Raw genomic sequence first — 23630 nt, 5'->3', positions numbered from 1 at the left:
GTTGGTGCGTTTAATGTTGTCCCAGAGGTCTCTGAGACTGTCCTCTGTTCTTTTCATTCTTTTTTCTTTATTTTGCTGTGCAGCAGTTATTTCCACTATTTTATCTTCCACCTCACTTATCCGTTCTTCTGCCTCAGTTATTCTGCTATTGATCCCATCTAGAGTATTTTTTATTTCATTTATTGTGTTTTTAATCGATGCTTGATTCGTCTTTAGTTCTTCTAGGTCCTTGTTAACTGTTTCTTGCATTTTGTCTATTCTATTTCCAAGATTTTGGATCATCTTTACCATCATTATTCTGAATTCTTTTTCAGATAGACTGCCTATTACCTCTTCATTTGTTAGGTCTGGTGGGTTTTTATCTTGCTCCTTCTCCTGCTGTGTGTTTTTCTGTCTTCTCATTTTGCTTATGTTACTGTGTTTGGGGTCTCCTTTTTGCAGGCTGCAGGTTCGTAGTTCCCGTTGTTTTTGGTGTCTGTCCCCAGTGGCTAAGGTTGGTTTAGTGGGTTGTGTAGGCTTCTTGGTGGAGGGGACTACTGCCTGTGTTCTGGTGGATGAGGCTGGATCTTGTCTTTCTGGTGGGCAGGTCCACGTCTGGTGGTGTGTTTTGGGGTGTTTGCGGACTTTTTATGATTTGAGGCAGCCTCTCTGCTAATGGGTGGCGTTGTGTTCCTGTCTTGCTAGTTGTTTGGCATAGGGTGTCCAGCACTGTAGCTTGCTGGTCGTTGAGTGAAGCTGGGTGCTGGTGTTGAGATGGAGATCTCTGGAAGATTTTCGCCGTTTGATATTATGTGGAGCTGGGAGGTCTCTTGTGGACCAGTGTCCTGAAGTTCGCTCTCCCACCTCAGAGGCACAGCACTGACTCCTGGCTCCTCAATTTGGGATGATTTGTTGTCTATTCATGTATTCCACAGATGCAGGGTACATGAAGTTGATTGTGGAGCTTTAATCCGCTGCTTCTGAGGCTGCTGGGAGAGGTTTCCCTTTCTCTTCTTTGTTCTCACAGCTCCTGGGTCTCAGCTTTGGATTTGGCCCCGCCTCTGCGTGTAGGTCGCCGGAGGGCGTCTGTTCTTCGCTCAGACAGGACAGGGTTAAAGGAGCAGCCTCTTCGGGGACTCTGGCTCACTCAGGCCGGGCGGGAGGGAGGGGCACGGAGTGCGGGGCGAGCCTGCAGCGGCAGAGGTCGGCGTGACGTTGCACCAGCCCGAGGCGCGCCGTGCGTTCTCCCAGGGAAGCCGCCCCTGGATCCCGGGACCCCGGCAGTGGCAGGCTGCACAGGCTCCCGGAAGGGCGGTGTGGACAGTGACCTGCACTCGCACACAGGCTTCTTGGCGGCGGCAGCAGCAGCCCCAGCGTCCCACGCCCGTCTCTGGGCTCCGCGCTTTCAGCCGCGACTCGCGCCCGTCTCTGGAGCTCCTTTACGCGGCGCTCTTAATCCCCTCTCCTCGCGCACCAGGAAACCAAGAGGGAAGAAAAAGTCTCCTGCCTCTTCGGCAGCTCCAGAGTTTTCCCGGACTCCCTCCCGGCTAGCTGTGGCACATTAGCCCCCTTCAGGCTGAGTTCTCGCCACCAGCCCCAGTCCTCTCCCTGCGCTCTGACCGAAGCCCGAGCCTCAGCTCCAGCGCCGCCCGCCCCGGCGGGGGAGCAGACAAGCCTCTCGGGCTGGTGAGTGCCGCTCGGCACCGCTCCTCTGTGCGGGAATCTCTCTGCTTTGCCCTACCCAGGTATGTGGGGAGTTTCTTGCCTTTTGGGAGGTCTGGGGTCTTCTGCCAGCGTTCAGTAGGTGTTCTGTAGGAGTTGTTCCACGTGTAGCTGTATTTCTGGTGTATCTGTGGGGAGGAAGGTGATCTCCGCGTCTTACTCTTCCGCCATCTTACCCGGAAGTCCCTACATGGTTTTTAATATGGTTTTATCAGTATTTTTTGTTTAATCTGTACAAATACAAAACAGAGAAGATATAGGATAAAAATAATTCATGTCCCAAAAGGTTAAGAATCTCAGTTGACTCCAAGCTCATATCTTTGTGTGATACAGTTGCCAAAATGGCTAGTGAAATCTTAGGCAGCATTAATAAAGTCATACTGTTTAAACTAAAAGGAGAATAGGGCTACTGTACTGTGCCAGTCAGACCTCATCTGTAGTATTCTGTTCAGCTCGGTAGGTGCCAGGGAAGGGTTAATAAGATAATACAAGATCTAGAAGCCATGTCATGTGACACTTAGAGGACTTGGGAATGTTCATTTGGAGAACAGAAGGCTGTTCATTTTAGTGACTAAAATAGAAAGGCGATCAATTTGCTGTGTTGCTATATAAGATTAACCGCGAGATGAAGGCAAACTTTAATATAAGAAAAGAAACTCGCGCTGTTGAATGCTCTACATGTGCCCTTTGTTGTGCTAGGTGAGTTAATTATTTTGTTAAAATCTTTCAGAAACTGATGTGGGGTTTGGGTGTGATAAACTCCCAGCTGCTGTAAGTGGGATGTCCGGCTTAGCACTGCTCATTTAAAGCAGCAGTAACCTCTCTTCTGCTTCCCAGACTTTTGAGTGCCAACCAGGCCCTTCTGGAGCCAGCTTCCTACTTGGAGGCAGGCTCTCCGGGTGGCAGAAAAGCCTGCTGTGCTTCTGTAACATGGATTTCCAATACAACTTTAAGGTTTCAAATCCCCAGTGAAACGCTGACTGCAAGTGAGGGGCTACCTAGTCGCAATTTTCCTAAGCCAGTATTTCCTAGCCAGTCTTGAATGTTGGGACGGACCCACATTTGTCTAGAACGTGTTGGTGGGAAGGGCTGGGTAGTAGAGGAGAGCCTAGGTCTTCCTTTTCCTTATGAGGGACTGTGACCAGACATGGGAATGACTCAGGAAATAATACTCTGTGGATACATCTCTTGGCCAGCTGCAGGCGTTTTCTTCACATACACCTTTAGTTTAGAATCACCCAAATGCTGAAATCCTCCAGCCTAAGGCATGCCTCTGACAGTGAACAGTGGATCAGCCAGGGTCTTGGCAGGAACCAGAACTCAGCTCGGACAATTCCAATGAAGAGAGCTTAAAGAAGGGACCATTACAGAGGTGTGAGCAGGGAATCAGCAAAGGAACCTCAAACGCACCAAGGGGCACACTCCATGTTCAAGGCCACATACTTGCTCTCTCCCTATTGGCCGTACTACCCCCCTGGTATCCATATGCCTCCTTCATTGCCTTCAGGTCTTGGTTATAACACTACTTCTCAAGAGAGCATTGTAACTTCTGCTCATCATCATTCCCGCCCTCCTCCCCCATCTAACTTTTTAATATATCCTAGTATCATCTGATATTTTTATATTTTAATTATTTATTATCTGTATCTACCCACTACAATGTGAGCAGAGATTTTTGTCTGTTGCATTCATTGCTATAATCCCAGCACCTGGAATACTGCCTGGCCCAAGGAAGAGGTTCAACGAATCTTGGTTGAATGAATGAATGAATACTAACTGTACTTATTAGAGCTCAGAGAATTGTCCAAGATCCATCTTTCTGCTTCAACTTGCTGATCACACTCCTGCCCTTTGGAGGGAAGCCTCTGAAATGCAATAGAGCTTGTATCCGGCCACAAGAGGGTGGTGTTGATCAGCTTTTCATTTTTTTAGGAGCCTTCTGAGAACATTCACCCTTTCCTCCTTAGACCCCCAAAAGAAAACGTGGGATAGTGTTATGTCGGCAGCCAAAGCAAACATACAGTATGTCTCTTCCACCCTGACATTGCTGTGCAAGTGAAATTCAGTTAAAACCTTTGTCAGGGACTTCCCTGACAGTGGCGCACCACAGTGGCGCAGTGGTTGAGAGTCCGCCTGCCAATGCAGGGCACACGGGTTCGTGCCCCAGTCCGGGAAGATGCCCATGCCGCGGAGTGGCTGGGCCCGTGAGCCATGGCTGCTGAGCCTGCGCGTCCAGAGCCTGTGCTCCGCAACAGGAAAGGTCACGACAGTGAGAGGCCTGCGTACCGCAAAAACAAACAAACAAACAAAAAAACCTTTGTCAGGATTGGTCTTGGTAGGAGGAAAGTCAGCAGAAAGCAAGAACCCCAGGAATGCACAGGAGGAAGGAGCTGCCAAACGAAGGTGCCTCCACCATTGAGCTCTGGTACCCAGTAGACACCACCAGCTGGTCACACAACCTCGTGTTTTGTGCCACATCCTTCTACCTCCCTTCCCTGTCTACTGCCAATGCCCAGTTGGCCGTACCAGCAAAAGAAAGAGCTCTCATAATACAGGTCTAGGTTCATGGTTCCAGCTGTTACCCTCCAGATATCACAGAAGGGAATTACAAATTCTTCAAGGGATCTTTATAAAGACACTGTTCTTGGGGCCATGAGGGATGATACAGAATCAAGGGGTCAGAAGCCCTGCCGTCAAGACGCACAGTAACAACACTACAAGGCACAAGTGGGCAGGGCGGTAAGGGAAGCCCAGAGAAGGTGCCAGGAGCATTCAGAAGAAGGCAAGTGGGGCTATCTTGGGTTGGGAGGGGTCAGAGGAGGCATTATGGGAAGGATGGCATTTGAATTACGATTTGAATTTATTAAAGCACTTGAATTTTAGGGTAATTTTCTTCTCAATTGAGAATGAGTAACCATCGGAGGACATGTGAAAGGTCAGCTTTTCAGGATATCCCACTCCTGTAAGGCATAGCATAATATAAAATAAAAGAGCTTTAGGGAAGATAATGCGTTGTTATCTTCCCTAAAGGACTCACAGACCAAATTCACAGACCAACACAGTGAACTCTGATCAAACATATTTTTTATTTGAAAGAGAGACACTCTGGAGAAAAAGCGAGGGAAGAGAATGGAATGAAGAGGTCAGATGTCAAAGCAGCAGCTCTGAGTCAAAGCTCCACTTCCTTCCTGGCCCATCCCCCAATTGGGGCCACAGCCATGCCCCCCTCTCCTCTTGGGTGCAGTGTGAAGCCCCCAGGTCACTCCAGACTAATGTGGTAGAACTTCTTCTACCACTAGAGTGAGGAAGGGAAATAAGATGTCCCTCAGCCTTTTCAAGGTGTCTCTTCTCATTACCATGGGCAGAGCATCCACAAGGAGGTCTGGGTTTATGTACTGCAGGTAGAAAAGCACATAACCCAGCAGCCTAATGAAGATCATGACCATGAAGACAAGATACCTGAAATGCCTGCAAAGAGACATTCACCGTTAGCATGGGGGAAAAAGATAGCCCAGGATCCAGCCGCAGGAGGTGAACTTCACACTTATAAATGACTGATGAATTGCTTTCTTCAGGCCAACCTGATGGGGAAGCGGGGAATGGAGACACAAAGGGTGAGGGTAGGGGATAGGTGATAACAGAAAAAGATTGATGTGGTGGTAAGGAATTGAATACAGCCCTCCTGACATTTAAGCCCTCCAACAGAATAGATGTCCACATAGAAGAGTTGAGGGTGCAGAAGAATAAGACCTTCCAGGTACTTTATACGCAGGCCTTTGTGGAGGTTGTCAGAAAAGGTCCAGGACTGTCACACTTGTGAGTCTCATGATCAGTGGCCCTCTTCAGGCCCAATATAGAAAGCAGTTCTAGAACTTGAAATAAGTCTGGGCCATCTCTAATATTAACATCCACATAAAATGGTTGAGGTTGATTTTTTCTAAACATCAAGTGCCGAAAGAAACCAACTTAAATAATAATAGATTGTGTGTGTGTGCGCACCTGTGTGTGTGTGTCTTCTTGTGTACACCCAAGAAAATTCCACCTGGAAAACTAACCTAAGTCTTTCAGTCTTTAACTATATTGAAATGGCATAAATTGAAGCTTTTCGGGGTCCAAGGTGTCCTGAGGCTGGTATTGGCCCACTAGTGGGTAAGGCTGGGGCCCCGGGTATCTCAGGGCTGGTACTGGCCTGCTGGTCAGTGGGCTGGGTTCCAACATGGCTGGCTGCAGGGCCATGGTTGTAGCAAGGTAGTGCCAGCCCACTTGTAGGTGGAGCCAAGTCCTGTGTCTCCGGTGGGTGAGGTTGGGGTCTGTGGCAGCTGGGGAGTTCAGGGAGGCCAATAGCAGGCAGCCTGATAGTGGGTGGAGCTGTGTCCCTGTGTGTCTAACTTCTTGGCCTGGGTTATCCCAGGACTGGTGCCAACCAGCTAGTGAGTGGGCTGGGTCCCAGTGTTAATAAACTAGACAAAGGACTCCAAAATAGCAGTTGCCCACACCAGTGTCCTTGTGGTAAAATAAACTCCCCCAAATTTTCAGTGTCTCTGTCCCCAGCTGAGTCCCAATTTCCTCCTGCCTCTTTGGGAGGCTCTCCAAGATCAGCAAGTAGGTCTGATCCAGGGACCTTTCATATTACCATTCCTGCCCTGAGTCTTGGAGCTGTGAGATTTTGTGTATGCCCTTTAAGAGTGGAGTCTCTGTTTCCTACAACATTCTGAGTCTCCCCAAAACAAGTTCTACTGGTCTTCAAAACCAAATGTTCTGGCGTTCATCTTCCTGGTGCAGGACCCCAGGCTGGGGAGCCAGATGTTAGGCTCAGACCCCTTGCCCCTTGGGGAAAATCTCTGCCATTATGATTGTCTTCTTTTTCATAGGCCACCTGCCCTGGGTGTGGGTTTTGACTATACTTCCTCTCCACCCCTCCTAGTCATCTTATTGGGTTCCTTCTTTATATCTTTAGTTGTAGAAGATCTTTTCTGCTAATTTTCATGTTGGTGTCATTGGTAGTTGCTCTGTAGATAGTTGTAATTTTGGTGTGCCTGTGGACCATGGTGAGCCCAGTGTCTTCCTGCTCTGTCATCTTGGCCATTCCTGCCATTGTTATCCTTTAAAGGGTTTATTTTTAAGAACAGTTTTAGGTTTACAACAAAGTTAAAGAAGTGGTACAGGACCCATCTATTCCTTCCCCCCCTATAACCATCACCTCTCCCATTATCAACATCACTCACCATATGGTATTTTTTATTTTTTTAAACAAGTATGAACCTACACTGACATATCATAATCACCCAGGCTCTACTTAACCATAGGGTTCACTCTTGTACATTCTATGGGTTTGGACAAACATAATGACACATGTCAATCATTACAATATTATATGGAGTATTTTCACTTCCCTAAATATCCTCTGTGCTCTGCCTATTCATCCCTCCCTTACCCCTGGAAAACACTGATTATTTTATTGTTCCATAGTTTTGCCTTTTCCAGAATATCATACTGTATGCAGTCTCTTCAGATTGGCTTCTTTCACTTGCAATGTGCATCCAAGATTCCTCCATGTCTTTTAACGGCTCAATAGCTCATTTCTTTTTTGCATTGAGTAATATTCCATTATCTGGACATACCACAGTTTATTTATCCTTCCACCTAGTGAAGGACATCTTGGTTGCTTGCAAGTTTTGGCAATTATGAATAAAGCTGCTATAGACAAACACCTATGCCCAGGTTTTTTTATGGATGTGTTTTTAACACCTTTGAAATACCAGGGTGTGCAATTGCTGGATTGTATGATATGAGTATGTTTAGTTTTTTAAGAAAACACCTAACTGTCTTCCAAAGTCGCTGTACCATTTTGCATCTCCATCAACAATGTATGAGAGTTCCTGTTGTTCCACATCCTCACCAAAATTTAATGTTGTCAGTGTTCCAGATTTTGGCCATTTTAATAGGTATGCAGTAATACTTCATCATTTTTTTATTTTGCATTTCCCTGATGGAATATGATGTGGAGCATCTTTTCATATGGTTATTTGCCATCTTTATATCTTCTTTGGTGAGGTATCTGTTAAGGTCTTTGGCCCATTTTTAAATCAGGTTGTTTGGTTTTTTATTGTTGAGTTTTTAGAGTTCTTTGTATATTTTGGATAACAGTCCTTTATCAGATGTGTCTTTTGCAAATTTTTTCTCCCAGTCCATGGCTTGTCTTCTAAATCTGTTGATGTTGTCTTTCACAGAGCAGAATTTTTAAATTTTAATGAAGCTCTGCTTATCAATTATTTCTTTCATGGGTCATGCCTTTGGTGTTGTATCTAAAAAGTCATTGCCATATCCAAGGTCATCTAGGTTTTCTCCTATGTTGTATTTCAGTAATTTTATAGTTTTGCATTTTACATTTGTCTGATCCAGTTGGTGTTAATTTTTGTGAAGGGTGTGAGGTCTGTGTCTAGATTCAATTTTTGCACATGAATGTCAGTTAGTTCAGCATACTTGTTGAAAAGACTAACTTTGATCCATTGTATTGCCTCTGCTTCTTTCTTAGAGGTTAGTTGACTATAATTGTGGGAGTCTATTTCTGGGCTCTCCATTCCATTCCATTGATCTATTTGTTCTTTTCCTAATACCACACTGTCTTGATTACTGGAGCTTTATATTAAGTCTTGAAGTTGAGTATCCATAAAATAACTTCCTGGGATTTTGACTGGCATTGAATTAGATATACAGATCAAGTTGGGAAGAACTGACATCTTGACAATATTAAATCTGTGAACATGAAATATCTCCCCATTTATTTAGTTCCTTGATTTTGTTCATCATAATTTTATAGTTTTGCTCATATAGATCTTGTACATATTTTGTTAGGTTTATACCTAAGCATTTCATCTTGGAAGGTGCTAATGTAAATGATATCATGTTTTTAATGTCAAATTCCACTTGTTCTTTGTTGTTATATAGGAAAACAACTGACTTTTGTATATTAACCTTGTAACTTGCCACCTTACTATAGTCAATTAGTTATTAATTCTAGGAGTTTCTTTTGTTTTGTTGTTATTTCTATTTCTTTCAGATTTTATACACAGATGATCATGGCATCTGTGAACAAAGATAGTTTTATGCCTTCCTTCCCAATCTGTGTACATTTCATTTCTTTTTCTTGCCTTGTTGCATCATCAAGGAATTACAGTATGATACTGAAAAAAAGTGATGAGAGTGGACATATTTGCCTGTACTTGATCTTAGTGGGAAAGCTTTGAGTTTCTTGCCAGTAGGTAGGATGCTAACTGTAGGGTTTTTGTAGATAGTCCTTATCAAGTTGAAAAGGTTTTCCTCTAGTCTTAGTTTGCTGAGAGTTTTTATCATGAATAGGTATGGGGTTGTCATTATTTTTATTTTAGCTATTCTAATAGATCTTCAGTAATAGCTCATCATGGTCTTAACCTGCATTTCCCTAATGATTAATGATGTTGAATGTTTTTCATGTGCATAATTTACCATCTGTATATTCTCATTGGTGAAATGTCTCTTCATGTTGCCCAAGATGTTGCCCATCTTCTACTTGGGTTGTTTTTCATTGCTGAGTTTGGGGAATTCTTTATATATTTTAAATATAAATCCTTTGTCAGGTAGGTGATTTGTGAATATGTTCTTCCAGTCTGTAGCTTTCTTTTCATCCTCTTAACAGAGCTTTTGCAAAGCAAAATTTTAAAATTTTAATGTCAGTTTATGGATTTTTCTTTTATGGATCATGCTTTTGTTGTCATATCTAGAACTCAAAAGCCCTATGTTCCCAAGATATTTACTATGTTTTCTTCTAAAAGTTTTATAATTTTACATTTAAATCTATAATCCATTTTGAGTTAATTTTTTTCCTGCAGAGGCTTTTATTTTTATTTATTTTTTTAACATCTTTATTGGAGTATAATTGCTTTACAGTGTTGTGTTAGTTTCTGCTGTATAACAAAGTAAATCAGCTATATGCATATGTATATCTCCATATCCCCTCCCTCTTGCATCTCCCTCCCACACTCCTTATCCCACCCCTCTAGGTGGTGCAAAGCACTGAGCAGATCTCCCTGTGCAGTGCAGCTGCTTCCTACTGGCTATCTATTTTACATTTGGTAGTGTATATATGTCAGTGCTACTCTCTTACTTCTTCCCAGCTTACCCTTCCCCCTCCCCATGTCCTGAATCCCATTCTCTACGTCTGCATCTTTATTCCTATCCTGCCTCTAGGTTCATCAGAACCTTTTTTTTCTTTTAGATTCCATATATATTTGTTAACATACAGTATTTGTTTTTCTTTTTCTGACTTACTTCATTCTGTGTGACAGACTCTAGGTCCATCCACCTCACTACAAATAACTCAATTTCCTTTCTTTTTATGGCTGAGTAATATTTCTTGTGTGTGTGTGTGTGTGTGTGTGTGTGTGTGTGTATATATATATATATATATATATATATATATATATATATATATGCCACATCTTCTTTATCCATTCATCTGTCAATGGTCACTTAAGCTACTTCCATGTCCAGGCTATTGTAAATAGTGCTGCAATGAACATTGTAGTACATGACTCTTTTTGAAGTACGGTTTCCTCAGGGTATATGCCCAGTAGTGGGATTGCTGGGTCATATGGTAGTTCTATTATTAGTTTTTTAAGGAACCTCCGTACTGTTCTCCATAGTGGCTGTATCAATTTACATTCCCGCCAACACTGCAAGAAGGTTCCCTTTTCTCCACACCCTCTCCAGCATTTATTGTTTGTAGATTTTTTGATGACGGCCATTCTGACTGGTGTGAAGTGATACATCACTGTAGTTTTGATGTACATTTTTCTAATGATTAGTGATGTTGAGCATCCTTTCATGTGTTTGTTGGCAATCTGTATATCTTCTTTGGAGAAATGTCTATTTAGGTCTTCTGACCATTTTTGGATTGGGTTGTTTGTTCTTTTGATATTGAGCTGCATGTGTTGTTTGTATACTTTGGAGATTAATCCTTTTTCAGTTGCTTCATTTGCAAATACTTTCTCCCATTCTGAGGGTTGTCTTTTCGTCTTCTTTATGGTTTCCTTTGCTGTGGAAAAGCTTTTAAGTTTCATTAGGTCCCATTTGTTTATTTTTGTTTTTATTTCCATTTCTCTAGGAGGTGGGTCAAAAAGGATCTTGATGTCATTTATGTCATAGAGTGTTCTTCCTATGTTTTCCTCTAAGAGTTTTATAGTGTCTGGCCTTACATTTAGGTCTTTAATCCACTTTGCATTTATTTTTGTGTATGGTGCTAGGGAGTGTTCTAATTTCATTATTTTACGTGTAGCTGTCCAGTTCTTCCAGCAGCATCTATTAAAGAAGCTGTCTTTTCTCCATTGTATATTCTGGCCTTCTTTATTAAAGATAAGGTGACCATAAGTGCATAGGTTTATCTCTGCACTTTCTATCCTGTTCCATTGATCTATATTTCTGTTTTTTGTGCCAGTACAATACTTAGTAATCAATACTTGTCTTGATTACTGTACCTTTGTAGTATAATCTGAAGTTCAGGAGCCTGAGTCCTCCATCTCTGTTTTTCTTTATCAAGATTGTTTTGGCTATTCAGGGTCTTTTATGTTTCCATACAAATTGTGCAATTTTTTGTTCTAGTTCTGTGAAAAATGCCATTGGTGGTTTGATAGGGATTGCATTGAATCTGTAGATTGTTTTGGGTAGTATAGTCATTTTCACAATGTTGATTCTTCCAATCCTAGAATATGGTATATTTCTCCATCTGTTTGTATGATCATTAATTTCTTTCATCAGTGTCTTATACTTTTCTGCATACAGGTCTTTTCTCTCCTTAGGTAGGTTTATTCCTAGGTATTTTATTCTTTTTGTTGCAATGGTAAATGGGAATGTTTCCTTAATTTCACTTTCAGATTTTTCATCATTAGTGTGTAGGAATGCAAGAGATTTCTGTGCATTAATTTTGTATCCTGCTACTTCACCAAATTCATTGATTAGCTCTAGTAGTTTTCTAGTAGCATCTTTAGTATTCTCTATGTATAGTATCATGTCATCTGCAAACAGTGACAGTTTTACTTCTTCTATTCCGATTTGGATTCCTTTTATTTCTTTTTCTTCTTTGATTGCTGTGGCTAAAACTTCCAAAACTATGTTGAATAATAGTGGTGAGAGTGGGCAACCCTGTCTTGTTCCTCATCTTAGGGGAAATGGTTTCAGTTTTTCACCATTGAGAACGATGTTGGCTGTGGGTTTGTCATATATGTCCTTTATTATGTTGAGGTAAGTTCCCTGTATACCTACTTTCTGCAGTTTTTATCATAAATGAGTGTTGAATTTTGTCAAAAGGTTTTTCTGCATCTATTGAGATTATCATATGGTTTTTATCCTTCAATTGGTTAATATGGTATACCACATTGATTGATTTACGTATATTGAAGAAACCTTGCATTCCTGGGAAAAACCCCATTTGATCATGTTGTATGATCCTTTTAATGTGCTCTTGGATTCTGTTTGCTAGTATTTTGTTGAGGATTTTTGCATCTATGTTCATCAGAGATATTGGCCTGCTGTTTCCTTTTTTTGTGACATCTTTGGTTTTGGTATCAGGGAGATGGTAGCCTCATAGAATGAGTTTGGGAGTGGTCCTCCCTCTGCTGTATTTTGGAAGAGTTTGAGAAGGATAGGTGTTAGTTCTTCTCTAAGTGTTTGATAGAATTCGCCTGTGAAGCCATCTGGTCCTGGACTTTTGTTTTTTGGAAGATTTTTAATCACAGTCTCAATTTCAGTGCTTGTGATTGATCTGTTTAGATTTTCTATTTCTTCCTGGTCCAGTCTTGGAATGTTGTGCTTTTCTAAGAATGTTTCCATTTCTTCCAGGTTGTCCATTTTATTGGCATAGAGTTGCTTGTAGTAATCTCTCATGATCCTTTGTATTTCTGCAGTGTCACTTGTTACTTCTCCTTTTTCATTTCTAATTATATTGATTTGAGTCTTCTCCCTTTTTTTCTTGATGAGTCTGGCTAGTGGTTTATCAATTTTGTTTATATTCTCAAAGAACCAGCTTTTAGTTTTATTGATCTTTGCTATCGTTTCCTTCATTTCTTTTTCATTTATTTCTGATCTGATCTTTATGATTTCTTTCCTTCTGCTAACTTTGGGGGGTTTTGTTCTTCTTTCTCTAATTGTATTAAGTGTAAGTTTAGGTTGTTTATTTGAGATGTTTCTTGTTTCTTGTGGTAGGATTGTATTGCTATAAACTTCCCTCTTAGAACTGCTTTTGCTGCATCCCATATGTTTTGGGTTTTTGTGTTTTCTTTGTCATTTGTTTGTAGGTATTTTTTGATTTCCTCTTTGATTTCTTCAGTGATCTCTTGGTTATTAAGTAGTGTATTGTTTAGCTTCCATGTATTTGTACTTTTTACAGATTTTTTCCTGTAATTGATATCTAGTCTCATAGCATTGTGGTCTGAAAAGATACTTGATATGATTTCAGTTTTCTTAAATTTACCAAGGCTTGATTTGTGACACAAGACATCATCTGTCCTAGTTAATGTTCCATGAGCAGTTGAGAAGAAAGTGTATTCTGTTGTTTTTGGATGGAATGTCCTATAAATATCAATTAAGTCCACATTATTTAATGTGTTATTTAAAGCTTGTGTTTCCTTATTTATTTTCATTTTGGATGATCTGTCCATTGATGAAAGTGGGGTGTTAAAATCCCCTACTCTCATTGTGTTACTGTTGATTTCCCCTTATATGACTGTTAGCATTTGCCTTATGTATTGAGGTGTTCCTATGTTGGGTGCATATATATTTATAATTGTTATATCTTCTTCTTGGATTGATCCCTTGATCATTATGTAGTGTCCTTCTATATCTCTCATAATAGTCTTTATTTTAAAGCCTATTTTGTCTGATAGAAAAATTGCTACTCCAGCTTTCTTTTGATTTCTATTTGCATGGAATATCTTTTTCCATCCCCTCACTTTCAGTCTGTATGTGTCCCTAGGTCTGAAGTGGGTCTCTTATAGACAGCATACATATGGGTCTTATTTTTGTATCCATTCAGTCAGTCTATGTCTTTTGGTTGGAGCATTTAATCCATTTACATTTAGGCTAATTATCTATATATATGTTCCTATTATCATTTCCTTAATGGTTTTGGGTTTGTTTTTTTTTTTTGCGGTATGTGGGCCTCTCACTATTGTGGCCTCTCCCATTGCGGAGCACAGGCTCCGGACGTGCAGGCTCAACGGCCATGGCTCACGGGCCCAGATGCTCCGCGGCATGTGGGATCTTCCCGGACCGGGGCAAGAACCCGTGTCCCCTGCATCGGCAGGCGGACTCTCAACCACTGTGCCACCAGGGAAGCCCATGGGTTTGTTTTTGTAGGTGTTTTCCTTCTCTTGTGTTTCCTGCCTAGAGAAGTTCCTTTAGCATTTGTTGTTAAGCTGGTTGGTGGTGCTGAATTCTGTTAGCTTTTGCTTGTCTCTAATGATTTTAATTTCTCCATCGAGTCTGAATGAGACCCTTGCTGGGTAGAATAATCTTGGCTGTAGGTTTTTCCCTTTCATCACTTTAAATATGTCCTGCCACACCCTCTGGCTTGCAGAGTTTCTGCTGAAAAATCAAGTGTTAACCTTATGGGGATTCCCTTATATGGTATTTGTTGCTTTTCCCTAGCTGCTTTTAATATTTTTTCTGTGTATTTAATTTTTGATAGTTTGATTAATATGTGTTTTGGTGTGTTTCTCTTTGGGCTTTCCTGTATGGTACTCTCTGTGCTTCCTGGCATTGATTGACTATTTCCTTTCCTATGTTAGGCAAGTTTTTGACTATAATCTCTTCAAATATTTTCTCAGACCCTTTCTTTTGCTCTTCTTTTTCTGGAATCCCTATAATTCGAATGTTGGTGCTTTTAATGTTGTCCCAGAGGTCTCTGAGACTGTCCTCAATTATTTTCATTCTTTTTTCTTTATTCTGATCCCTGCCAGTTATATACACCATTTTATCTTCCAGCTCACTTATCCATTCTTCTGCCTCAGTTACTCTGTTATCGATTCCTTCTAGAGTATTTTTAATTTCAGGAATTGTGTTGTTCATCACTGTTTGTTTGCTCTTTAGTTCTTCTAGATCATGTTAAATGTTGTATTTTCTCCATTCTGTTTCCAAAATTTTGGATCATACTTTATTATCAGTACTCCGAATTCTTTTTCGGTAGGTTGCCTATTTTTTCTTCATTTATTTGGTCTGGTACATTTTTACCTTGCTCCTTTGTCTGTAACATATTTTTTTGTCCTTTCATGTTTTTGTTTTTGTTTTTTTGATGGGTGGTGCTCTATTCCTGTCTTACTTGTTGTCTGGCCAGATACGTGCAGCACAGGAGTTTGCAGGCAGTTGGATAGAGCTGGATCTTGGTCCTGAGATGAGGACCTTCAGCAGGCCTCACTCCATTTGATATTCCCTGGGGTCTGAGGTTCTCTGTTAGTCCAGCAGCTTGGACTCGGAGCTCCCACCACAGAAGCTCAGGCCTGACCTGCGGGCTGGGAACCAAATCCTGCAAGCCGGACGAGTGGTGTTCCTCCCATCCCCTTAGGTGTCCATGATCCCCCAGTGGTGCCTGGTAGGTGCCCTAGTTGTGAGGAGATACGAATTCCGCATCCCCCTAGTATGTCATCTTGACTCCACCTCCCATTTTCAGTTAATTTTTGAACGAGGTGTATGTTGAGGTTCATTTTTTTGTCTATGAATGTCCAATTCTTCCAGTTTGTTGAAAAGACTAACCTTTCTTCATTGAATTGTTTGTGCACCTTTGTCAAAAATCTATTGGCCAAACCATGGTCTTTCAATAGGTTCTGTTGGTTAGATCCAGTTGTAGTGATACAACATTTAGCTCCTAGGCAAATGCTGTTGTAATTGAATATTTCTTCTTTTTCAGAGGCAGGGTAGAAATATACAGTTAAATCTATTTTTTTCTGGGCTTTTCAAGTAACTCTATTAGCCCTTAGTGAGCACATATGTATGATTAATTAGTAAAGTGTATTTGGATCTTTCTGTTTCATATAACATAGCTTGAAATTGTGGGTCCCCATAGATATAAACTTTTACAAGTATGGCCCATACTTTTTCCTGGCACAGTGTATAATCCATGAATGTGAACCATTTGCTGTTGAATAAATACTCAAATTCATGCCTTCTTGATATAGTTCCATTCATGTGATCCTAGCAAATAGAAAGAATGATATATGTATCAAGATGACAAAGACCTTTTTAACACTTCAGTTTTTTAAAAATGAATCTAAAAATTATCAGCTCTTTAGACTTCCTATGGCCCTCCCTACACCTAGCAGTACACTTGTAATGATGTGGTGCATCGGCTCCCTAGTGGGAGCTCTAAGCTTCAGCAGCTTAGGGAAACAAAGAATTGATGGCTCCTATTTACTCTTTTGAGTTCTGACTTTTTATTCTCAACAGCTTAGTTTTACTGAGAACTGCTCCTGTTTTGTTCCAGTACCTGAGGCTATAGAAGAATTCTATGTTAATTTGCATGGCTGCAGAATGCAGTTTTAACCTTTTTCTTAGAAATGCCACAAGTCAGTAGGATTTGTGTTGTCATGCTATTTTAGTTCTTTACAAATATCACAACATGGCAAGATAAATTGTTGCAGTGTCAGGAATTAACTTTGTTTTCTGATTAAGGAGTATTCATTTTCATTCATTGGATTGTATGCCTGGAAGATCAGATATGTAGATTTAATACATTTTAAAGATATTGCATTCTTCACTTTATATGCAGATATGTGAAAAATGAAATCTTTTGAGATTTAGAACAGATCCACTTAATTTGCATTTTGTATAACTTTTCATAACATTAAGATTAAGCTGTCAATCAAAACTAATAGAATAAAATAAAAATTTCCTACATCATTAATAGAGAGTTGTTCACAAGGTAATGGTGGATTTGTACAATTTGTAATCAAAATTTATGATACCAAGATGAAAATATAATAAATGACTTGATCACCAAAAAATAAGTGTGTGTGTGTGTGTGTGTGTGTGTGTGTGTGTGTGTATCCCTTCCAGTCCATCATGATAAAAAACTTTTTTCATGATATTCTTAATATCTGGGAGTGATCTATTCTCTAAGAATCCCTGGGTTATTTTTAGGACAGTGAGATCATTTTAGATCAAAATAATGACAATATCAGATTCTTGAAAACTCCAAGATCTGTTTTCTCCTAAGGCGACCTATAATAAAGTGTGTTGTTGAAAACTTTGCTGGTGTCTTGCCTTTTATATTAGCTGGATTCACAGAAAAAATGAAGATCTCAGTTAGACAATGTTACTTATGGCCTAATAATTTATGTGCAGCAACAAGAATCTTATACACTGCCAGTGGGATGTAAATTGGCACAAAACCATGGAAAACAATTTGGAGAAAACCACCTCTTCAGCAAAACCACTTTTGGAAAACTGCAAATGGCAAAATAGGACATTCACTCATCCTACAAGCCAGTAATCGCACTATATAACATATCCTAAAAATTTCTTGTACATATACTCTAGGAGAGAATGTACAATAATTTTTATACAGCATTGCTAATAATAGCAAAACACTGGAAGCAACCCAATGTCCATCAACAGTATAATGGAGAAATAAAGTTGTGATATACAGCAGAAGAAATAATTTATGATTATACTCAATAACATGGATGAATCCCCTAAACATAATGTTGACCAGAAGAGACAGATTGCAGAAGAATGTATGCATTCTAATTTGAGATAGACAAAGTTCAAAGTTGATTAAACTAGACAATATATTTTAGAGTACATATGTAGGTAATAAATATATTAAAAGAAACAAGGGGATAGTTATCACTAAAACTAAATAACCTAACTATATAACCAGTAAAATTCATAATAGTGGTTAATATTCTGGAGGAGAGAGGGGATGAGATCAGGATAGGGTAGAGGAAAGTTCTGAAGTATATTTTGTTGTCTGGTCTGGGTACATGAGTGTTGACTACTAACCATTCCGTAGACATTACACATGTGTTTGTACACTACATTTATTCTCTACTTCAATAAAACATGTAGAGGAAAGGTACTTTAGTTTCATGTTTTTAGTGTCTGAGTTGCCTATATCTGCGGGAGGTGTAGGGGTTGGAGGATGGAGAGTTCACAGATAACAGCTGAAGGAAACAGAAATGGCCCTTTCACAAAAGGCAACCCCAAAACAGACTTTCCTTTCATCCAAGTCTAGTCTAGGCCTGTTTGAAACAATCACTCTGGATCTGCCAAGACAGGAAAGTAATGGCAGGCATGGATTTAAGCAGAAGTAGGAAACACCTCTTTCCAAAATGGCGGACTTGGTTCTGGGGCTTAGAGTTTGCAAACTGCCAATGGTGGGGAGGGGCTTATATGGGCCATGGACATGTGTTTATGATTGGACCCACATGTGTTTATGATTTTTAAGCTAGTTGGTAGCAACTTCAAAACAGGAGATTTCACATGAAAATCTTAAATTTCAGTTCCTCTTGAAAAATCAAACCTGATAGCATTGGGTGCCCATTTAGATGGAATATTCACTCTTCAGTTCAGCACGGTCTTCATCACCCCCCATTGGCTGACACCGAACTTGCTCATTTATGTGAGTGGACTGACCTCTGAAGGCATGAGCAGTACCTGGTTTGTGGGTTCTGTGACCACAAAAATGTGATCCTTTTGCTTCTAGTACTCCAGAAACACACCTGGGTATGGCAGAGGCCATAAGAATGCCCATGGAGGCTGGATGCTATGTGATGTGGTCTCTGAAGCAGCAGTGATGAGGGCCCCTGCATGGATCTGGTACGGAGGGACGGGGTTTAGTGGATATGGCTCAGGCCTCACAGCAGCTGGATGGGGAGATTGCCAGCAGGGATCATGATGGATGGCTGACTCTTCTCTCCCATTTTCCTGGATGACGAAAGTGGAGGATCCTGGTATAACCCAAGGAAGGGTGGGTGGCGAGGGGAGGAAGCAATAGAAACATATTGATATTGGCCATATCATTGATCTTGACAAGGTAGGCTGAGAAACGGATTTGACTTGAAGAAAAAAAAGAAATATGACCTTTTGTGCACCTTGATTACTGTGGGAACATTCATTCATGCCTTTTATGTGGTGTTTTACAATGACCTATTTTGATGGGAGTTAAAAACAATATTAATGTCTAAATGTTTCCAGTCCCTCTCTCTCCTCCCATTTAGAAAAGAGAATCTTGTATTTGTTAGTCTATCTTCTCTCTCTTCCTCACCCTCTGTTTATCAGTCCCAGAACAGTTCCTATACTTGCAAATGCCAGAGCAGAATCAGAAATGGGTGAGGAAAAAGCCCAGATGACAGGAGGAGAGGGGAAATGAAGGAAAGAAGCCAAAATGAGTTCATAATAAAGCACAGGAGAGAGGGGAGGGGTGGAAAGGAGAGGGGACTGGGTGGAAAGAGGCTGGGAGGCAGCTTGACAGGTGAATCAGCCTGAGGACCAGGTGGTAAGCAAGAAACCGGTGGAGGACAGGAAGGTAAAGACCAGCATGCTTCCATCGTGAAATAAGTGAGACCCCCTCCTTAATATTTAAAATTTATTTGATATTTATGACAGACACAATTTAAAGATTGGAATCGCTATTTGGCAGTAGGTGGGGACTGGGAGACTGAATTCTTATTTGAACCTGATGCCGTTACTTACAGAAACAGGGCAGTGAGGATCCAGGACTCATAAGGGTTACCCCATAGCATGGAATCCAACAGACCCAGACTCTGTAGAGGGAAGGTAGGGACTTTGAATTAAGAGGAGGGACCTGTCCAATTTTAGAACTGGACGGGCAAATGAGCAGATCCCAGTGGAACAGACAAGATGTGGGCAAAGTCCTGAATCCAAAGGGAGTCAGTAAGCCTGGTGCAAACAGGTATGCGATCAATCAGAGCTACAGCAGAAGCTGAGCGCTCTCTCCATTTCTCTACTGCCTGCAGGGGCAGGAGGCTCTTGTGGTTGGGAAGGAGGTCAGATGAAGTCAGGGAAACGCTGAGCTGAGCTGCTGCTGGGTCACTAAAAGGTCCTAAAAGGGAGAATATTTGGTTAAACATTTTCCACTTATTTGCCTCACCTGACCATGTCTCACTGTTGATTGATGGGTGTTTATTTATTTGTAATATAAACAAGTGTTGATTTTTATGATAGCTGTCATGTCAGTCATACCATTCTAAGTATTGGAATTCAAATATATTCCAATTAAACTCATTTAAATTCTATGCATATTTGCATAATGCCTATTGTTTATATAGTATTTGAATTTTGCCAATTGTGCCAATAGTGTTCTTTACAGCATTTTTCCTATATCCAGGATTGCATCCAGGATCACACGTTGCATTTAGTTGTCATGTCTCTTTAGTCCCCTTTCTTATGGAACAGCTCTGCCTTCTTTTGTCTTTCATGACCCTGCTAGTTTGAAGGGTGTAAGACAGTTGTTGCATAGAATGTTCCTCATAGTACATAATAATCTTCTTAATACTAAGAAAGATAGAGAGAGAGAGAATCTTAGTGCTGAAGGAACCTGTGAAATTATTCCACATTGCTTAATTTTACAGATGAGAAATCTAGTGTATAAGCTAATTTAAAATTAATTTAATTTAATTTTATTTTATTTTATTATTATTATTATTTTTTTTTTAGTTTCTGCTTTATAACAAAGTGAATCAGTCATACATATACATCTGTTCCCACATCCCTTCCCTCTTGCGTCTCCCTCCCTCCCACACTCCCTAAAATTAATTTTTTTTTTTTTTTTTTTGCGGTATGCGGGCCTCTCACTGTTATGGCCTCCCCTGTTGCGGAGCACAGGCTCCGGACGCGCAGGCTCCGGACGCGCAGGCTCAGCGGCCATGGCTCACGGGCCCAGCCGCTCCGCGGCATATGGGATCCTCCCAGACCGGGGCACGAACCCGTATCCCCTGCATCGGCAGGCGGACTCTCAACCACTTGCACCACCAGGGAGGCCCCCTAAAATTAATTTTAAAAGAGTAATCCAGACATTATAATCTCATAAGGCAGTTGGCACATAAAAACGGTTTGATGAGGGCTGTAGTATATTCAGAAGATGCCATGAAGGAATCAAGAGCCTGAAGGCTGGTGGGACTTAGATAGAGAGAACACAGAGCATCAGGTGCCTCATGAACAGGACTTCTCTCAGTGAAAGGGACCACTTGGTTACATTTTCCAAAGACAGCCATAATAATAGGTCTTTCTAGGACTTGGCCACTTCCTTATCAAGTGAGGAGTCCAAGTCCCTTCCTCCTCGAATTTGGCCAGACTTGTGATTGTTTTCATAAATAGAATGCAGTGGAAGTGACACTGATTGGCCTCCAAGGCTAGGTTAGAAAAGCCCATGCAGCTTTTGCCTGATTCCCCTGGAATTCAGCCACCATGCTTTGAGGAAGCCCAAGCAGCTCACAGAAAGGCTCAAAGTATTAGGCTCACAGGCCTCGTTGAGCTGCTTGGCAACAGCCAGTGCCAACTTTCCAGCCATGTGAGTGAGAAATCTTGAAGGCAGGTCCTCCAGACACCAGTCAAACAGCCCCACCTAACACCACGGAGAAGAGAATAGCTGTTCCCGTGGGCACTTGCCCAAGTTGTAGATTTGTAAGGAAAAAGGAAAATATTGTTGACATGTACACACTGCTATATTTAAAATGGATAACCAACAAGGCCCTACTGTATAGCACAGGGAACTCTGCTCAATATTATGTAACAACCTAAATGGGAAAAGAATTTGAAAAAGAATAGATACATGTATATGTATAACTGAATCACTTTGCTATACACCTGAAACTAACGCAACATTGTTAAGCAACTTTACTCCAATATAAAATAAAAAGTTTCAAAACATAAATAAATAAGAACAATTAAAAAAAGGAAAATATTGTAACTGTCTTAAGCATCTAAGCTGTGTTTGTGGTTTTTTGCTACACAGCTGTAGATAAACAGAATGCTGGCTAACCTTCGGGTGTCCTGTGAGGAGGAGGCAAGAAACCAGGAGTGAGGTGCTTAGAATCCTTCAGACACGTGGGCTTCCCTGGTGGTGCAGTGGTTAAGAATCCGCCTGCCAATGCAGGGGACATGGGTTTGAGCCCTAGTCTGGGAAGATCCCACATGCCGTGGAGCAACTAAGCCTGTGTGCCACAACTGCTGAGCCTGTGCTCTAAAGCCCGCGAGCCACAACTACTGAACCCGTGTGCCACAACTACTGAAGCCCAAGCACCTAGAGCCTGTGCTCCTCAACAAGAGAACCACCACAATGAGAAGCCCATGCACCGCAACAAAGAGTAGCCCCCGCTCGCCGCAACTAGAGAAAGGCCGCACACAGCAACGAAGTCCCAAGGCAGTCGAAAAATAAACAAATAAATTTAATTTAATTTAAAAAAAAAGAATCCTTCAGACACAGAACCAAATATAGGGTTCCAGTTCAAGCATACTACAACTGCAGGCACCCGACCAAAAGAATTTAAACAGAGGGCTCTTTGCATCTACTGGACCTCATAAGCAAGACACAGAAGCCACCCCTGAAAGGCTGCAGCTGAGGAACTCTGAGTGTCATCCTAGGCTCCCTGCGTGGCCCCAAGGAGCTTTGCTGGATTAACCATTCAGCCTCCTGCACTCCATCCTCATGCTTCACACTAAACACCACATCATCTCATCTTTGTCCTGCTTCTCCAGTTTATAGTGATTCTCTTCCATCCGCTCTCTGCCTCACCCTGAGTGCTTAACTCCAGGTTTTTTAAACTGGGACACTTGAAAATGTGCATGGTGAGCAGGCCCAGAGTCTGCAAAGGCAGTCAGAGCCATTGTGCCTAAGGCCAACCCACTGCCACAAGAATCATTGCCCCAAGAACCCAAGTCCTAAGGCTGTCTCAGGAAAATAAGAGCTACTCTGCGGTAAAGACTTCCCAAATGCGGGGTGGGATTTTTCTCCCACAGGTCAATAGTGGGCCCCTTGACAGCCATAGAAAGAGCTTTCAATCTTTTCTAACATTTATTAGTGACTCGTTTTCCTTTTCTGTACGTCTACGGAGTAGTTGAAAGACTTCATTGCAAGTGATAAGCTGTAATTAGGGACTTATGGTTTCCCTAGAGTTTAGGACCAATAGCTACAGAATCTTATTAGAAAATGTAATTAATGTATTCCCATTACATTTTCACTTACTAGTGGGGAAACCAGAATAGTGATGGGAGGCTTTTCACAAAAAATGAAAAAAATATAATCTTGGTTATAAAGGGCAAATGAAACAAAGATGACCATGGCTAAGAGACAAGGTTAACATCTGATTATTGAAGGGAGGGATAATATTTCACACAATTCTGTCCATGCTGTGAGAGTAGACATTAAAGTTACTGTACTAAGACACATCCCCATATCCCCACCAACCTACCCAAATGACAAAAATTCCACAAATGAAGATTCACTAATTTTCAGTAAACCTTTTTGCATTTAGAATCAACCTGTTAAAATACTACTATTCCTGGAAAGAGTACTATATCGGTTATGACCACTTATTGAGGTTTTATCTTGAACCTTTTGAAATAAAGAATTGCTGCCTTAAAAAGCTAAAGCAAACGTCCTGAGTGAATGAGCGCGCAGGACAGATACTTTGGATGTGAAAAGGAGTTTAACAGCTTTTCAGGAGAGCTGGTCTGTGTGCGATGCATAAAGTTGAAGAGCAAGTCTTCTCATCTTCCAGGGTTGGCCCTCATCTTCGGTAGCAGAACTGTAGTAAACTAGATTCTAATTACTTAAAAATAATGACGAAATTAAACGTAACGAAAGTTTACCCCTCTATGTCTTTTCTCTTTAGCTGAAAGTCTTCTGCACTTGTTTCCCTGGCAAATGCCTAGTGTTTTCTCAA

Source organism: Mesoplodon densirostris, chromosome 4 (genome assembly GCF_025265405.1).
Source record: "Mesoplodon densirostris isolate mMesDen1 chromosome 4, mMesDen1 primary haplotype, whole genome shotgun sequence".
Classification (NCBI taxonomy): Eukaryota; Metazoa; Chordata; class Mammalia; order Artiodactyla; family Ziphiidae; genus Mesoplodon; species Mesoplodon densirostris.
Note: the sequence above shows the minus strand (reverse complement) of the source record.